The sequence below is a fragment of the Pelmatolapia mariae genome, linkage group LG3_W (genome assembly GCF_036321145.2).
Source record: "Pelmatolapia mariae isolate MD_Pm_ZW linkage group LG3_W, Pm_UMD_F_2, whole genome shotgun sequence".
Classification (NCBI taxonomy): Eukaryota; Metazoa; Chordata; class Actinopteri; order Cichliformes; family Cichlidae; genus Pelmatolapia; species Pelmatolapia mariae.
In genome coordinates, this window is record NC_086229.1 from 44,598,622 (window position 1) to 44,618,743 (window position 20,122).

Here is a 20,122-nt window from a genome sequence, read left to right on the forward strand (position 1 = left end):
GTGTCCCCTAGATCTGGTAACACCCTTGCCCAGCGGCCCCCGTATCAGGTGAGCATGGAAGGCTGGATAGCCCATGACGGGTAAGATCCCACCTCGAAACCCTGGGACAACCTAAGGCAGGCACAGTCACGATTGCTCGCTAGGTCCCTAAGTGAGCCTGGTGTCACTGGAGGAGATGGGACTAAAAGGTAAAGCCGCTGCGCAAAGGCATAGGGGGAAAGGTCGTTAATAATGACCAGTGGTGAGCCAAACACATCCTGTCAGGAGGAGTCGGAAACATTGCGAAAAAACATTTACAAGATCACAGGGATCACAAAGACACATTGATGAAATTACACATACAAACAGAAAATGCACTAACCTTATAAAGATAAGCTCATGAAGATTAATGCGATTAAAACCTGGCTAAGAATAAAAACATATGTAATTAAATAAGGTATGCAAAAAAAAAAAAAAAAGGTGATTAAAGCAGGTTAAAAAGAGTGACTTAGCAGTGCTTTTGCACTGAGTGATTAAAACAAGAGATTAGTATAGAAAGTAAATGGAAATAGTTGAATAATGGCAGGAGGTTTAAAAAGTATTTCTCTTGACAAGTTAAATTGTTGAGTTATGGCTGAGTATGCAAAAAGTTTGAGAGCTCGTGTGAATGTCGACAGAGGAGCTGGCTGTGTGTGTGTGATTGAGGCCTTAAAGGAGGGGTAGATTGTTCAGAGGTGCAAAATTGGTTAAGAGGTTTTAAATTAGTGTTGACATATTGTGAGAACGTGCTTATATGTTAAGGATGAATGTGAGTTTGGTAAAATGCTTAAAGGGGGATATTGTGTACGAAACGGTGTAGCTCTTTACGTTTTGGGTGTGTTCTATGGGTGAAATTTAAGATTGTTGAAGATATTTGAGGTTGTTGTTTTATTTTTAAAGAGGGAGTTTTAATAAACATGGACATGTTTAAGGGGTTTTGTAACAGTGCACTTATAAAGAAAAACCTGTCAGGTGATTTTGTTTGGTACTTTGATGAGCTAATACTCAGCTCTCTTTTTTTCTCATTTTTGTTCTAAGCAGGCCTGCAAAAGAAAACAATGGATAACGGCGCCGACAATACTCTCAGGAAAACAAAAAATAAGGTGACCTTTTTCTGATTACAATGGGCGAAGGAAAGAGGCCACGTGTGGGGATCTGATCAGATTGTGAGTCCCTGTCTAAAAGGATTGCAGCGAGCCAATCCAGTCCAAAAGTATCAAGAAATATTTTCCTAGACACAACTAAAAAGAAAATAAATGATTATATAAATAAACTGAGTTTTCAGAGAGTGGAAAATGTGATTATTTGTGTGGACGTTTACCACTACCGGATGTTGATGCGTGTGAGTGAATGTGTGGGAATGGACAGGTGAATGGACGGACCAGGCAGACCATAGGTTGGACCGACGGGACCCTGATAAAAGACTGGACTCAGGTTGAACACATGACTGATAATTGTTCTGTTTTAAGTTTTGTTTTATAACACAGGTTGGATGATAAGTGGAGAAGGTGAGTATAACAGGTGATGTTCTGGGTAACACACAGGTTTGAAGTTCTGGAGCATTTATACATAATGCGATAGGAGTAAACTTTTGCTTTAATTCCCAAACCTGAGTGAAGGATTTTGATTTTGTAACACATGAGATGTGTCACAAAAAGGGGGGTGTTAATATATGCGAATAGCTACATGAAATCTGCTGTTTTAGGGGTAATAAGCAAATGTCTATGTGACCTGTACCTAACAACCTTTGTGATGATAAACTTGTTTACCGACTTGCTCTCTTGTAGAACATACAGAATTAGAAAAGGGGAACTTCAGCTCTGAGTTTAGAGCTTGAAATTAAATGTGGGACTTGAAAAGAGGAAGCAAATTTGGTACAGGACGTACTTGAGATGATCAGACGAGAGAAGGAGAAGGTCAGGAATAGTTTAAACTAAGATTGAGAAATTAAATGGGGTAAAAGGGGGTGTAGAATTGAGTAGATTGAGGAGTAGCTTCAGGGCAGTTCACAGCCGGGCGTAAACGCAAGGTGCTGTCACACAGCTTAAGTTATTTGGTTGATTTATTTTATGACAAAATAATAAGGAAATATTAACAATATACAACACGTTGAGAAGATCTCTTATGTGATATTTTAGTGTTTAACATGGAAGATGCCTCTCTGGAGCTTCTCTCCTGATGCTACTCCACCAAAAGAAGTTCATTTATAGAGACTATGTCAGCTTCCAAACAGACAACAACAAACCAAGACTAGCAAAAACAATATGAATATAAATAATAACAAATAAAGAACAATACAGAATCCAAATCTGAATCGAAGAATAAAATAGTGAAATGTAGATTATTGGGTTTTTCTCTGTATATATGAAGCATTTGTAATGTGTATCTGCTATGAAGGCTTGTAGAGGCCAGTTTATAATCACAAACAAGTGCTCAGCCAGACTGAAAAACAGGAAGCTTTAGTGCACAAGGCATATTAATAAATATAGACATAAAAAGAGGAACTCCCCATATAAACAACGTTGAAAATGTGTGAAGTATAAAGTACCGAAATAACACTATATAAGTCACAGATGATGATTCTAATGTTAGAGAGCTCTTGCAACTGGCGTCTGAGCTGTGCAGAGGTCGCTCTTAAGACAGGTACTTATGTAGGTTAACATAAGGTTGAGTCCAACAGAAGCAAGGCACCCTAAATGCGCACAGCATGCAGCAGGGGTGGCCAAAATAATATAGGAAACAGCACATGTAGGGAGAGAACACTCACTAAAAGTTCTAACTAACATAGTGTGGTGGCTTATGTGAACTTGCAGGCGTTCACTATGACATCATTAGCACAACAGAGACTGAGTAAAGTTTTAGATGCTCGAAATCTGACATTTACACATGAAGGAATCAATATGGCAGATTTAATGGGATTAGGAGGACCTAATTATTGTACTAAGAAAGCAGAACTTGAAGCGAAAGTCAGGTAAGATTTAAAAGCAGGACCTGTTGGGATTGGGGATTTAGAGATTTTTTATTGCTATCATATAATCTGCCTTAGGATGACTGTATTAATAACGTGTTGTACAGTATTATTTTATGTTTGTCATAACAGTGATGTCTCTATTTACAGGTTGAGTTCATTTTATACACAGTGCATAACTGTGCTTGTTTAGAGTTGATGTTCCGTCCAAACAGGTTTTAAGCTTCACTGGTGAGAGTGTCCAGGTGATACATGTTGAGGGAAGATGAGAACATAGCAGGTTAATTGCATGCACGCTTACAAACACACATGATTTAAATATAGGCCAGGCCAAAGGCCTGGACTTGATGCAGCTTTTAACTTTACGGCTCCTAACTTGCAGGAATGGCGTGGAGTGTAATGAATGAATGCAAAACATGCTTATAGACACAAACATGACAGGGGTTTATTTTACAGGGTAAAGGTGGATCACAGGTTGCTTTGTTTCTGCTTAGCAACTACTGAGGTAAAAGGTCTTAAAGATAAATATGCAATAAGTGAACAGGAAACATGTGAGGGTGAGCCGGGTGAAACAAAATGTTGTAGATAATGGAAACTTGTCTAACTGGCATTAACAGTAACTTTTGCATGTTATGTATATGCTTGAAACCAAAAGAGGCGTAAATTCTGATAGAAACTTTGAAGTGTGCTTTTTAGCGGAGAGTCAGGCTGACATGGGGATGGTGTGTATTTTACTCTGTGTTTAATAAAACTAAAAGCGTTGCTCACACACATAAAGAGTATTGAGATTGAATAAAGTTAATATAATGGATAGAGCCCAGGACATGATAATACATAAGTGAAATCAAATGCAATGTTTGATTTCACTTTTATTGGGAAATAATCAGGTTAGAAATGTGAGTAACCTATGTTTAAACTGTGAAAATACTCTCCACATACATTGACTGTTTATATTTTGCAGGGTACTCCAGACCCTTGTCTGAACACGGAGGCCAGTCCAGTCCAGCACTTCCTGAGACTGTAGTTGCTAAAACGGGATCGGTAAAAAGACAAAAGCGCGAGGTGTCAGGTAAAGGTGTTGAGTGTCTCAGCAGCAATAATGGCATAGAGTTGAATTATGTTAAAGGGTCTACCAGCTCATTCACGTTTGATTTGTGTAACGTCATTAAGTGTACAGGAGCTAATAGTAGTTGGAGAGCGTATGATGTACAGGTCTGCAATCACCCGATGATATGCTTAGGTAAATTTAGTTGATCCAAAGTCTAACCCGCTCGCAGAAAGTTCTATCACCATTCTGACTGATCAGATGCTAACTTTGAGAGCAGTAGCTCAAAAGCAACAGGAACCAAAAGGGAGAGTATTTCTGACCACAGATTACTCTAGACTGGAGCTTAAGGATTTAATCGAGCGTGTCACTGGTTTCAAGGACAGTAACCTCTGGCTTGATTGGGTGGCTCAAAATGCTAGAGAACAACATGTATCTGATTATGTTGCCTGTGCTTTAGCCAGGCCACGTTTGTCTACAGAGCGACTGGGAGCTCCACTCATGCTGATTAGAAACCAGGTAAGGACTATTCCATAACACAACTCGCGAACTTTAGCTGTCAGACATAAGAGACAGATTTTGGCCAAAAGAGGGACCTAGGGTACACATGTTTATGATCCTCGCCTAAACTCACCGACCTGGGTAGACTCCATAGGAGTGCCTAGGGGAGTTCCAGACGAGTACAAGCTGGTAAATCTGATAGATGCAGGATTTGAGAGTATATTTCTTTGGGTAACGCCTAATCAAAATTTTGACCGCATTAGGTTCACTAAAACCTGCTGAGACTCTCTAACCTCACCAGGGACGCCATGATGGGGTTGGAAGAACAATTGGGTCCGAGTTTGCTGATGGGAGTGTAAAATTAAATGACCCTTGACGTGAGAGGGGAGGCGTATGCGCCATGTTCGGAGACATGTGCGGCACTTTTATCGATATTAATACTGCCCAAGATGGCTCAGTAACCTGAGCTCTGGTGGGTCTGAAGATTTTGTTTAAAACAATGCATGAGCACTCAGGTATCGAAAATCCGCTGGCGTCCTGGATGACATCTGTGTTTGGACAATGGAAAGCTGTGGCTATGTCAGTGATATGTTCATTGGCTGTATTTTTGGGAATGTTGGTCATTGCTGGTTGTTGTATCATTCCTTGTGTAAAAGGACTGTTGGTAAAGGTAATGGGTTGTGAACCCTGGCTGGGTTGAGGGCATCTATAGGATGAACTTAGAACCCATAGAGCCGAGCAGGGAGTGATACAACACGAAATGTGGTGACATTCCTGATTGGAATGTCAAAAGAGGGAATTGTGGAATTATCATTGCATTAATTATCATTTCATCAAAGTGTTTATTGAAGCTGCTGGCATTATGTTATAATTTATATTATAGGGGTTATCATAATCAAATATTAACATGTTTATTACAGGTGCAGTTATAACTACTTTAAAATGATTGAGTAAAATATATATGTATCATAACTCATATGCTGAGTATATTGGTACAGCAAAATAGTAGCTGAGCAAAGGCCTGAATGTATTCAGCTTCTTGTGGTATTTGAGTTTGCCTAGTTACAGGTGACGGAAGGATGTCCAGTCCAGGGTGACCTCAAAGGCCTTAGATCATCACCATATTCGGAAGAGTATGCCACAAGGAGGAACTTCTGTGTTTGCATTTAATTCTTAAAATACATGAATGTTCTGTACATGCAAATTATGTGCTTGTAAACGCAAGAAGGGGCGTTACAATACCCTGATGTTATAAAAGCAATCTAGAGTGTATTTTGGGTAGAGATGTACAACTGTTTTGCAGTTTGCACCTCTCCACGCAGCGTGCATTCATTAAAATCAATTGTTTGAACGACCTCTTCTGGACTATCATTGTTTTGCTCTCATCCTCAATTTCTGAACCCGTAACATCTGGAATTGCACTCAGAAACAGTATGATTACCAATCGGCTGGTTCTCCTGTAATGTGAGTATCAAAATTAGCCACACTGAGCTTTCATATCTCTGCAACAAAATCTGCAATCTGGGTGCAATTACAGCCCAATCGCAGCAATGAAGTATTGTAAAGAAATGTGTGATGGCATTGTTGTTGCTGTTTGAAAGGCTGCTTTAACATGTGTTAAAAGATTAAAAAAAAAAACTAGGTTAAAACCTGATAGTTGGAGGTAAGTGTATTCATCATACAAAAGATAATAATACATATTATTATATTATGATACAGTTATGGTTAAAAAGAAAGATTACCCTGTTAAATTCTAAGGTTGTACCTATAAGAACATAATAAAGATAGTCTGGTCCTTAGCAGGTCTTAAAATTAGACAAACACAGCCTCAGATGAACTACAAAACATGTTGCATTGTGTACTTATTAAACAAAAACAAAAGCGAAAAGAAGAAGCATTGCGTAAAAAGTGTTCCCAGGAGCGGTCCTACCAGCAAATTCGCCCTCAATCAGTCCTGCAATGCTCAGAGAAAATGCGCAAGAGGTACATCTCAGACTCTACAGGGCTCAGTTGTCATGTTAAATGTTAAAGGTCATTATCAGAGATGGGCAGTAATGCGTTAAAAGTGATGTAATCCGATTACTTTTTTCAAGTAGCGAGAAAAGTCAGGGACTGCTACTACAAAAAAGTAATTAGATTACTGTTACTTTCCCGTATGCACACTGTGTTACTGCGTTACTAAGTAACGCAACAATAGGCAGCAGACTAATTACACGGAGGATAACAAGATGATGGGAAACAGGGGGAAACACAGCTGGAACTAATCAGACATAACGAGACAGGGAGGAAGCAAAACTGACAGGACAACAGACTATCAAAATAAAACAGGAAACATGAGACACACACACTAAAGCATGGACTAACTGAACACAGGGAACCAAGGGAGCGAGAGACACGACTGGGAAACAGATGAATAAACATGGAGACAGAACTTAGCATGCGTGATGGAGCATCGACACAGGGGAGACATGGAAACAGAACCAATACAAATTAAACCAGAAAACACAAACACTGGGTCACAAACCCAGGACCATGACATACAGATAAAGGTGTAAATCGGGTCATGCAACAGAACAGTGATCCCAAGCACAGCAGCAAATTTACATGAGAATGACTGAAAAAAGAAAAACAATGTCCTGCAAAGGCCCAGTTAAAGTCTAGACCTCAACCTGACTTAAATCTGTGCTCAGCTGTGCATTAATTTCTGTAAACCTTCATGAACTGAAGTAACTCCATCAAGAATACTGAGCCAAGATTATTAGAAAATGATGTGACTGATAAAATCATACAGAACATTATCAAGTTATTGTTGCTAAAGGTGATGCTAACTACTACTGAATCATGGGATGTACTTTTGGACTACATCATCGTATCGTTTAATTTTCTGTCAAATAAATAATGACGTGGTGTAGAGTGAAATGTGTTGTTGTTCATTTGAGGTTGTATTTGTGTAATTTTAAAATCTGGTAAGCACTGGAAGACTGCACGCTTTTCCAGATAATTAGCCAGCAGTAATTTTTCCATGTGTCTATATGAATATCAGATTGTTGTCAGTGTTTTGTTTTTCTCACTGTCTCTCCTTCCATTATTGGCAGGTTTCCCTGCTCGGAAAGGAGAAAGAGGAGAACCAGGTTTCCCAGGGCCTGCGGGGATGAAAGGAACTCCCGGACGACCTGGTGCTACTGGGTTACCAGGAACAAGGGGACGCCCCGGTTTACCAGGACCAGGGACTATAGATGGAATTCCAGGAACGCCAGGAAGAAAGGGTCTGCAGAAGTTGTTTTTTTGTTTTTTTCAAGGCCACATTTGTCATTTTTAGTGTTGTCGTGTTAGATGTTGATCATGACTTTACTGACTATGATGATGGACAGAGTGATCCTACTGGTTGGGGAATTCATATCACCATTGTACGAACATCAGAAATACGGTCAATGTTGCAATGTACTGATCTCATCAAATATTTTTTTTGTCATGACCATGGTGTGGTGGTGAACAAGATTCCTTTTTTAAGGCTGTTCAGGGAGTTTTTAAGACAGCCCGATAACAATGAATTACAAAATCTGGTCAAACAACTAGTAGAAGCCCAGATAATTAGGTTAGACAATATGTTTGCATGATTTTTAGGGCCAAGTGCAATGACCTCAGTTTCATCGGAATTTAGAGGTCATCAAGTCTGTATGTCTTTAAGACATTCCTGCCGTTTAACGCACACTTTTGCAGGTTTGTGTCGTCAGGCTTCGAGGATAGATAAACCTGAGTGTCATCTGTATAACAAAGATAATGTGTGCTATACCCTTGAATGATGCTGCCTAAGGGAAGCATGACCTCTCAGTTCATTTTATTCTTATTAGTTTGCGCAATAGAGCCAACCAATGACGGGAAAACATTTCACTTTTTTTTCTCTGCTTCATATGTTTCAGTTACCTGTGCAGTATTACTGATAATGTCACTGCCATTCTGCTTTGTTACAGATATCATAATAGTGACTAACTATCCTAATTTCCACAGGTGACAGAGGCTTCCAAGGAATGATGGGCTTCCCTGGATTCCCAGGACGTCCTGGCAACTCAGGATTTCCCGGAGTGAATGGACACCCTGGGTCGCCTGGATTCTTTGGAACTAAAGGTAAAATATCCCCCAAAGGAATAAGTATACTGACCCTGGGCGAATAAAAGAATAAATTAGCAATGCTAATACTACTCCTTGAGGTTATCATGAGGCAAACTGTGTGACATGGTTACGCATGGCTACAATCCCCCCTCTGTTTGTTTTGTTCCCGCCTAATACTTGGCTCTGTCTCAACAGCATCTCAAGGGCACTTGCTGCAAACAATCTCACATGAACAAGTTAGACTTTTAATAGCATCCCAGATATTTAGTTTTTGTACATTGAATTCCATTTGTCCTAAGGCATTCCCATTGGTTGGTAGGTTTCTGCAGGGCTCACACCATTAGATGCTCATCCTAAAGTTTGGGCACCATGAGAAGTTTTTTCAAAGACTGTGTTTGGTTGAACCACCACAACAACCGGCTCTCACGATGGGGACCCCTGTTTTGGAACCACTTCATCAACATTTTGGTTATCTTTCAGGGCCAAGAATTTATCAGTCAAGTTGCATGAACTGTGGCTTTGCACCAACATTCCTCTGTTTTTACTTTGGCAGGTGACAGAGGATTACCTGGTCCACCCGGACTTCCTGGTGGACCTCTTCCATCTCAGCTTGTACAGAAAGGAGACATCGGAGACCCTGGAAGACCCGGCTTTTCTGGCTTTACTGGACCCAGAGGTAACATAGTGCTTTGCTTCTTTCAGAACATCACTGGATAATCTGAAGGGCATAAATTAACTGCAGACTTTATTAGGAGCTTCTGGTGAATTTGAAATCATTTAGAGAAGAGATTCATATTTGTTACATATTTTTTAAAATAAGAATTTTTTTCATAGATGAGGACTTCAATACTGAATTGGTGGATGAAGCATAACTAGCATTTAAAATAATATCAATTAATATCAATTGCGTCAGGAAGAAAACAATAACTGAGGCACGCCCTTCTACATTAACCATAGTCTGTGTGATTAGCAGCACTTCAGAAGATACTGAGAGGACCAACACAATAAAAAGGGCCAGGGCAGTGACTCAGATTAGTGGAAATACTGCCTCGCAGACAGAGAGCGTCTACAGTTGCCTGTGTTGGGATACCTCTCAGCTTAACAAACAAACAAAATATCATGTACTGTGCTCTTAAAGAAGGGGGAGATTATCAGTAAACCCCCACAAAACAGTATTTTGTTACATGCTGAAAAAATGCTGTAAAGTTTAGCACTTTGATACGGGAGTCTCCAGATACTGACCTTCAGAGCCAGCCCCAAGTTCCCACTAGTGGAACTGCAGCTATTCGCACTTCTGCAAAATGTAGGCTCTCTAATGAAGTATTTAACTGCTTTTTGCTGCTGTGAACATCCATCACCTTGTGTTACAAACTCTGATCTTTCTCTGGGTTAACAGGTGACAAGGGTCAGCCAGGTGCACCTGGTCGTCCAGGACGACCTGGAGTTCCTGGTTTCCCTGATCTGAGTAAAGGGCTCCTGGGAGAACCTGGCCTTTCTGGGGAACCAGGACTTCCAGGCTTCTCTGGACAAAAAGGAGAATCTGGAATTATGGGATTCCCCGGCACTGTGGGACCAAAAGTAAGAAAAGATGCATATACATGTAGCAAATTTTGCCAGGCAGAGATTAAAATTCGGATGTTTGTTGTTGTGTTTTTTAGGGCAATAATGGCTTTCCAGGTTTACCTGGAAGGCCTGGAGAAGTTGGTCGGCCTGGTGCCAAAGGTAAGAGTACATATTAGTGCTGTTGGATATAACGATATGCATCGGATGATGATATGAAAACACCTTTATTACACTATCATTTGTTTCGTTGTGTCCCAAAATAAACTGTTTACGGCAATATTGTAGTGGCTATATTAATTTCTAATAGTTCTCACTTTCTCTTATATTTAAAAAAAACGCACTATGCATGGGCAAGCGACTGTTTTTATGCATTGTTGTTTGCAGCTTGTTTATTTTCCACATAAAAGTGTCACAATAAAGCCAAAGATCCTGTTCCAACTTTTCAAAATAAACTGACGTGATGATAATATACATTATTCTCAAACGTCAAATTTTGGAATATGCATTAATGAAAATACCTAAAATAAGGAACACGACACCCAGCTTCACGCAAGTTGCCTGAGATTCACAGAATTTACAGAAAATGTTAAATTTTTGTGATTTATATCGTTGTTGGGACGATAAATGTGTTATATCGGGATATGAGATTTTGTTCATATCGCACAGCCCTAGTACATATGAAGTCTACCATCAGTGATAAACATCTTCTTTACATCTGTTCATAATCAAATGCAAACATCCATTGACTTAATCGCTTTTTTCTCTTAGGACTACCTGGAGAAACTTTTGGTTATCCTGGAGCACCAGGACTTAAAGGCCGACAAGGAGATTCAGGGATCAGAGGTAAGACTCACCTTACTCAGTTATGGCGAAACTTTATTTGCAACCACTGATCAATGGCCATGAGTACCATTCACAGAGAGTTGGGGAACGGCTGCAATCACAGCATTGTAAGAGGGTGAAAGATGTACCCTTAGGCCCCCTCCTCGATTCAGAGATGGTCTTTCCCTTTTCACATCTCTGTAAATAAAGAAAAGCATCCAGCAGCACATCACTTGTAGTGTTGTTGTTGTCATATTTTAATAACTTGTTGACATGGATCAGAATTTACATTTCCTTTATGTTTTATTTTTAGTAAAATAAATATATTTAGTGCAGGTGAAGAAATTCTTAGTACTGTGGGACAAGCTTTTTAGGAGATCATAGTTGGTCTCCAATCTCTGATTTCTTCAGAAGTTTTAAAACATTTTAAATATGTCAACAGGTGGCCAAGGAAGAGTTGGTGAACCTGGTGATAATGGGTTTCCAGGAAATCCAGGTTTCCTCGGACAGAAGGGGATTCCTGGTGAACAGGGACGGTATGGAATAATGGGTGAGTAACACCTAAGAAAACAAAGTCCTGTTGCAGTAATTCCTTCATGACGTCGTAGAGATTTGTATTTACAGAAAGTGTTGAGATGTAGTTTTTCTTCTCTGCAGGCTCTCCTGGTTTCCCTGGACCAAAAGGTCAGCCTGGATTTCCAGGAATAGGAAGAGGACCTGATGGGGTTCCTGGTCTGCCTGGATTCCCTGGAAATCGTGGGTTTAAAGGTGAAAGGAAAAAAGAAAATCCACTACATTCATACACTAATCTTACAATGATTTTTCCAAATGAGGTTAAAAAATTGTCTTTTCCAGTGTTTTTAATGTTTTGTTTGTTTGTTTTATTTTTGTTATTTTAGGTTTTCCCGGACCACCTGGTTTGGATGGCCTTAATTGCCTAGCAGGAGCTAAAGGCCTGCCTGGAAACCCAGGCAAGAATCACATTTCACACACCAGCTGATTCTATATTTCTTGCTTTATTTCACAGCTCACTACTCACTCAGTACTCAGTAAACAAAAATGAGATGTACAATAAGCCAGATAATCCAAAGCTAAAGGTAATCTTAGCATGACCCAGTAAGAATAGATGAATGTATCAAGTAGTTATGGTTTGATAACTGAGGAAAGATGAGCAGTTGTGCATTTTGGCCCTTTGTATGTCTGCAGAAAAGGAAAGTTCATTATTCAAAGCTGTGAGGCATACAGCTTTGGCAAAGCTCAACCTTTTCACCCTCTTCATCAGGTTCAAAATACTTCTGATTGTTTTAGGCTTGCAAAGACAGAAGATTTAACAACTTTATGTTTTTTAATCTAGGTGCAATTCTGGGAGGTAGCCCTGGCCCTTCTGGTAGTCCAGGGTTGAAGGGAGAAAGAGGTGTTTCCCAACCCGGTGTTCCAGGGTATCCCGGGCAAAAAGGACAAAGAGGAGAACCAGGTGAAATAGACTTCAATGAAATAAAAATGTGCAGATTCAATGTGCAATAATATATACAGAAATAGATTATTTTTGTCTTTCTGTACATCAGGTCCTCCTGGATTGAAAGGGAACCCGGGTAATCCTGGACCTCCTGGACCCAGATCAATAGGAAGCTTTCCTGGACCTACAGGAGATGCAGGTCTCCCTGGACTGGATGGACAGTATGGTAAATACATTTCCTTAATCAATTTTGATCATTTTGTAATCCGTTCTCTTCTTCTTTCACATTTTTTCTTTCTTCCCTTTATATTCTCCTATACTTTTCTATGCTTAGTTGTTCTTTCTTTTCCCTTTAACGTTAATTTATTCAACCTTCCTTGAATTGAATTTCTCTCTTCCTCTCCTTTTTTTTTCTTACAGGTGTCCAAGGTCCTCCAGGTCTTCCCGGCCCACCTGGTCCAGGCACAGCTCAGGGAGACAGAGGTGACCCTGGTATGCCAGGCTTCCCAGGGACCCCTGGTACAAAGGGCGAACCAGGATTACCTGGAGTTCCTGGATTCCCTGGCAGACCTGGTTTAAAAGGTGGAGTATGGCTAAAATACATGGCATGAACTAAAAATGCTGCTTCTTCTTTTCTGTTTGTTCCTATATGTTTTCAATTAAAAAAAAAAAGATAAACTGAAACATTATGTATTTGTCCTTCAGGACAAAAGGGTGATGGTGGTTTTGCTGGAATTCCTGGTACCAAGGGTATTAGAGGTGACTCTGGTTTTCCTGGAAGCAAAGGAACGGCAGGAATTAGAGGTAGGACAGCATAAGTCTTTAATTTCCCCCACTCTTTTTCCCACAATTTCGTCTTAATTTGCTTCTACCTTTTATCTTTCCTTCATCCCTCTTTTTGTCCACCCTTTCCCTTCCAGGGTTTCCAGGTCCGAAAGGTTTGCCTGGAATCATATTTCCAGCTTCAATGCCAAATGGGCCATATCCACAAGGTGATCCAGGTATCCCTGGTGAAAGAGGAAGCCCTGGAAACCCTGGAGAGCCTGGTCAGTTTGGTTTTCCTGGGCGTAAAGGTGAGTTTGAAGGCACAAACAAAGTGTAAATTTATTAATTATATCCATCCATCTTTGCATGCATGCATCCATCTATCTGCATCCACTTATCCTGAACAGAGTTATGGGGGCACCATTATTACAGAGACATCCAGACTTCCTTCTCCTCAGTCATTTCTTCCAGCTCTTTTGGGTGGGTACATCAAGGTTTTCCCAAGCCAGCCAACATACGTAATCTCTCCAGCATGTCCTCAATCTGCCTCAGGGCCCTCACTGAGAACACCTCACCTAGGAAGCACCTGGGACGGACCTTAGTCAGATGCCTGAACTACCTCAACTGGCTTCTTTCAATGTCAAGGATTAGTAAGGGACTTCTCCAAGTCTCTTTCAAGTGGCTGAGCTCCTCATCCTGTCTCTAAGGCTGAACCCAACAACTCTCGAGAGAAAGCTCATTTCCACCTCTCGTATCTGTGATCTGATTCTTTCAGTCACTACCCAGAGCTCTTGACCAGGTCTTATTCAAGAGCAAGAGTAGGAATGTAGATTGACCAGTAAATCAGCTCTCTCTTTATCATGATGGACCAATGCAGCATTCACATCACTGCAGATGCAGCCTGAATCCATCTGTCAGCCACCGGCTCCTCTCTCCCCTCACTTGTGAACAAGACCCAGAGATATAAGAGGGAAGTTACTTGTCCCCTACCCCAAAGAGGCACTCTACGCTTTTCCAACTGAGGACCATGGCCTTGAACTTTGAGGTGTTAATTCTCATCTCTCCGTGTCTCCTTCTGCCGTAAACTGCCCCAGGTGGGATTTGAAGGGGACCAGGGGCTCTGCCAAATGTTTCCAGCACACCCTCGCTGTCTGTTTGTGTGTGCCTGTCCTGTCTAAAATTCCAACCTGCCACCTGGTCCAGCTCGTTCTAACGACAGCTCTACTCCTCTCTTCACCCGAGTCTCCAGAATATACGTCGGCATATCTGACATATCTGATTATGCAATTATAAAGTTGATCATTGACCTTCGGCCCAGGAAGTCCTAGTGCCAGGTCCACTAATGGACTCCCATGTATTTGAAGATGGTGTTCAGTAAAGGTAAGCTGTCGTTAGAGCAGAGGTCCAATGACAGAACACCTTTCGGGTTCAGACAGACTGTTTCTCCCAGTCACACTTTCCCAAGGTCCCAAGGAACCCAAGAAGGCTGTGTACTCTGAACTATTATTTGACACATAAGCGCAAACGACAGTCAGGTCCCATTCCCCGACCCTGTCGTCCTTTAGAGAAGTCTCCCAATGTGCATGTACCCAGCCAAGGGATTGCAAGTATACTCAACAGCTCTCACCAAGGGCAGCTGCAGAGTGGAGCAAAGTACAACAACTCTGCATGAAACTGTTTATGAACCCAACCTGTGCATTGAGGCAAGTTCCTCTAGATCAAGCCGGTATCTCTTGGCCTTAAGCACTAGCTCAGGCTAGTGACATTTCATGTACCCAAAGTCAGTTTTAGCAACTCGGGATCAGACCGCCAACCACAGACTTTCAACCACTACCTAATCCACTCTGCATCAGACTCCTCCTGCAAGTAATGTGTCCACATGAAGGGTGGCCTCATGGGCTAAACCCTGACCACCATTCACTTGCTGACAATGTTCTCCTCTAGGCTTGGCTCAAGCATGGGGCCTTTTTAACTCCAGTCCAGCCAAGGAACAATGATCCAAATGGTTTGCGTGATTCAAACTTAGTTTACCCTTTTCACCCAGAATAAGTTGCTTTGGGAGAACATACCAGAGGTAAATTGCCACCAACAACATAGCTTCTACGACACACCAATCCCTCCATCACAATAAGATGGCAATGGAGGAGCATTATCCTTCCGATCCTGCAGGAAATAGGAGCTGTTTGTTCAGCTTAGGATAAGCTAGTTTGCTTCCATTCAAATGCAAACAAAGTGAAAGAAGGCAAACGTTTTTAATATAGAGTTTTAAAATCTATTTTTCCCCCTACATCAATATAAATAATATGCAGATAATCTGGCATGTTTTAATGTACAGAGAGAAAAAAAACAATAATAAAGTAAGAAGATGAAAAATGAATGATATGCAGTGTAAAATATTCTCCTGCTGCAGGTACTGTGGGTAACCCTGGTCCATCAGGTAGACTGGGCAGGACTGGAGGTCCTGGTTTTCAAGGACCTCTTGGGGATCCCGGACCTCCTGGTTTCCCTGGATCCCCTAGAGCACAAGGTCAGGATTTTTGTTTATCTTCGACCATTTTCTTGTTTTCCACAGGTTCTGAATAAGCTGATGACAAATAAACAGTTTTCTACTGCAGGTTGTTTGTTTTTTTGTTTTTTTGTTTGTTTGTTTGTTTTTTTAAAACAAAAAAACCAAAAAAAAACTTACCAAACCATTTTTTATTAAATTCTTACCATAGTCACCTCTTAGTGTTTTTATTTGGACCTAACACTCATTTCTCTTTTCATAGACTGCAGTACTGATTTTAATTTGTGTTTATATTTTAAAAGTAGTTGCAGTAACATTTTGAAAGTAGTAATAATAATACTTTTTAATAGCTTATAACTTCTAGCATGTTCTTATTCATTCCCCCGTCTTCTTCAGGGTTACCTGGTACAATTGGCCCTCCCGGCATTCCCGGCAGCGTCGGCCGCAGCCACAGCATCGGCTACACTCTGGTTAAGCACAGCCAGAACGCCCAGGTTCCCATGTGTCCTCAAGGCATGGCCAAACTGTGGGAGGGCTACAGTCTGCTGTATGTAGAGGGACAGGAGAAGTCACAACAACCAAGACCTCGGTATGAAAACACTCTCAGGCTCTTATGAACCATAAATGCTAGTTATAGCAGTCTTTGTGTGGCACAATTAAAGGTTTAAAACATCCCTTTGTCTCTTCAGGTCAGCCGGGGTCGTGTCTCCCCAGGTTCAACACGATCCCCTTCCTCTACTGCTCGCCCAGCGAGATTTGCTACTACGCTAGCCGCAACGATAAATCCTACTGGCTCTCCACGACCGCACCCATACCCATGATGCCCGTGGAAAAGGAGGAGATAAGACCTTACATCAGCAGGTATTGTACACTGTGTTACTTTAGTCAAGCTGCCTGTCATATACATGTGCATACAACTAATGAAGCTTTCATCTGATTATATGAATAACACAGGTGTTCAGTATGTGAGGCTCCATCTCAGGCAGTGGCGGTCCACAGTCAGGATATCACAATCCCCAACTGTCCTATCGGCTGGAGGAGTCTCTGGATAGGATACTCCTTCCTAATGGTACGTAGTTAATGGCAGCTTCTACCAAACAGATTTAGACCAGCAATTAGATGAAGAGATTATTTCTCCCCATGGTTCTGCATACTGCCAAATTGTCTTCAGAGATGTCATATTTTTAAAAAAATGTCCTTTCATTTCTGACACAGCACACGGCAGCTGGTGCAGAGGGCGGCGGTCAGTCCTTGGTGTCTCCCGGCTCCTGTCTGGAGGACTTCCGGGCGACTCCGTTCATCGAGTGCAATGGCGCCAGGGGCACCTGCCACTACTTTGCCAATAAATACAGCTTCTGGCTGACAACCGTGGATCCCAATAATGAGTTTACCTTCTCGCCAGACAAGGAGACCCTGAAGGGAGGCCAGGAGCGCTTCAGAGTCAGCCGCTGCCAAGTGTGCAGCAAGCTCTTGTAGTAGGCAAAGGTAAAAGATGGAGGAGTGAGGCGGGGAAACATCAGGAGGGGATTCACTAACATTTCAAGAATTTATGATGGAGGATGAGATGGATTAAAAAAAGAACACGCGACTTACTGAATGGACCTTTCTCCTGTGCTGTGATGGTTTCAGAATCGAGTCGAGCAACATCGACCCCATTTTGAGAGTTTTTTTAATCCCCTGTAGGCTTATTAAAAAAAAGAAGAAGAAGCTGGAGGTAGGAGGAGGAAAGAGAAGAGTTCCAGTGTGAGCGATCTTCTCGAGATTATCACTGATAATGGTGCTATTGTTTATGTATGTGTTTATTACGTGTCAGCTTTCTTGTGACAGACGTCAGCGAGAATCATTCTCGGCTACCTCGGAGAGTGCCCCGCCCCCATTTAGCAAACCCGTGCCCCGCACACACATTAAGCACCCAATTTAAACGTTATCAGCTCAGGAAGCTGGCTGTTATTGGTTCTTATCGCTCCCATAGATACTGACAGCAGGCAGATAGTCTCTTAATGCTGACTAGTGGAAAGCCATGGAGACGGGCTGATTGTTCGTGAACTCATGATTGCTGCTCAGTTAGGTTTAAGACATAGACAAGCATAAAGTATTTGTAATCTATGAGAAAGCTCAACTTTGAGGGCTACCTGAGATTTTACTTCAATGTTATTCATATCTACATAAGCTCAAACTGGGTAAAGCCCCTTCTGCACAACTACGGGCTACAGAGAGACGTCTGACTGTCATATCTATGGGACAGACAAGCCTACAAATGCTTTTCAATGGGCTGATCACGTTTGAAGTGGCTACATAAGAGCTTGATGTCAGTTTAGAGTAAAATTACAGATTGCTGGTTGAATTTAAGGTCTTAAAGCGAGTTTGCATTATCTTATTGGGCTGATCTGAGCAAAGCAGATATAAAGCTTCATTGAAATCCCATCTTTGGGAAGATGAGACCTGTTTTCTTCACAAACTTTTTATTCTACAGCAGTTTAGCACCACCAAGGTGCCCACTGTAAACACACTGGGGATTTTTTCATGTGTTGCATCAATACCTGCAGTATATTTGATGTCCGTCACTTCATTATTGGTTTGTAAATCAACTTGCCAAGACATGTGACTTGCTTGAGGTAAAAATGGTGTTGAAGCTATCCTTTGTTTTTAAGTTTTTGTGATGTTTGGATTATTTTTTGGTGCCTTACAATCGGACGTGTGAATTTAAAGGAGTTTTAGCTTCATGCAATGATTAGAAAATCTGTGGAAAACTATAACTCATTAGCAAATTATTTGTTGTATAAACAAAAATAGACTATTTTGTTTATTGGACTCCAACAGAAACTATGATAAACAAGCAAGTTTCATTTCTTTAAGTGCTGTTTTTCATATAGAAGGTGAAAAGCATCATCGTTTTTGGGAAACAGAAGGAACTTAAAAACAATCCAAAGTATTCCTAAACATGTCAAAGTCCCAGCGTAAGCTTCACGTAAGCCTGTGTACATTTCACAGTGGGACTCTCAGGTTGCTGCTACGTTACCGTTAGTATGACTTTAAAGGTCAAGTCAGATTTTTCTGTGCAACAGCTGAAATGACAATTGCACTGATGTGGACACAGATGGTTCAGAACATCAAAGGGGCATATATATCTCCACTCTCACAGGTTTTCTCTATGCTGCGACCAAACAAGTATTTCTTTTGATTATATCACACTTTTTAAGGCTGCCATTCGCTTACATTTTGCAAAAAGAAACAAAACACACGCTCTCTGATAGATGACTTATTGCTGTACATAGTGCTTACTGTATTTTTCAGCAAATCATGTTAGCGCAAAGGTCTGTGATGTTGTTACTCAGTTATTTTCTTTTGTTTTTGTGTCCTCGGACAGGTAAGATGATATCAAAAGGACAATTCTGTGCCTTTAAATATAGATTTTGCAAAAACAAATACAGAAACACACAAAAAAAATTAGAAATTGTATCTGTTTTTGCATTAAATTTGGTCTTCCTCTGAGTCAAACATTCATCTGTGCTTGGACAGTGGAAGCTACAGCATGACATGTAACCACTATGACCTCTAGCACGTCTCTCTCCCTGACTTTAACGCTGTGCCACATAGTACATTTTTGTCTGTATTGCTTGTTTTGTAATCTAGATTTGTAATTACTGAGTCATGACACTATCCCCTGGTTTTATTTACTGAGATGTGAGGGAATGGGAAGCTAATGATGTGTACATTAAATTTAATGGAAAGGAAAACATGCCTGTGTTTTTATATGCGAGATATATTCACCGCTGATGATTTAGGATGCTAACAGCACACTTTATTGCCAGTTTGGACTTCACCACACGTTCAGAGCCAAATGGAGAAACATGCTTTAAGAGCCCTGAGTGACAGAAAAGAAATGCAGTTTTCCTCAAAGACGATCCATAACAAAACAAAAGTGGCAACGCAACATGTCTGTTCCTGTAACGTGTGTTTTTGTGCTCACACACTTTGAAATAAAGTCTCAAAACTACTTAACAAATGCATGTTTTGTTTGTTTGTTTTTAGCTCAACATGAGGAACTGAAGTGAATTTATATATAAAATCTGTATTTTTTTTTAGGTGGCTGTTGTGTTTGTGACTAGTTGTAATGTTTGGAGTCAGACTTCTGGGTCGCAAAACCAAATGTTGCTGCCAGTGGTGCTGGTTCATTTCACAAAGTGGATGTAATAGAGCAATAGAAGATACAGCAAGGCGGTTGAAACATGAGCACATTTGGGTGTTCTGATAGGACAATGACTCCAAACACATATCAAAACTGTTTTTAGAATAGATAAAGCAGGCTAACCTTTACAGAAGAGATAGGCCTTCCCAATGCCTCCATGGTCCAACTCAGAAAACCAA

General features: G+C 40.9%; 1 pseudogene; it reads left to right on the forward strand.

Annotated features, from left to right (window-relative positions):
* Window positions 1–17,230, forward strand: part of LOC134623005 (collagen alpha-6(IV) chain-like) — a 42,940-nt pseudogene extending 25,710 nt beyond the window's left edge.
* Window positions 17,231–20,122: the final 2,892 nt, after the last annotated feature.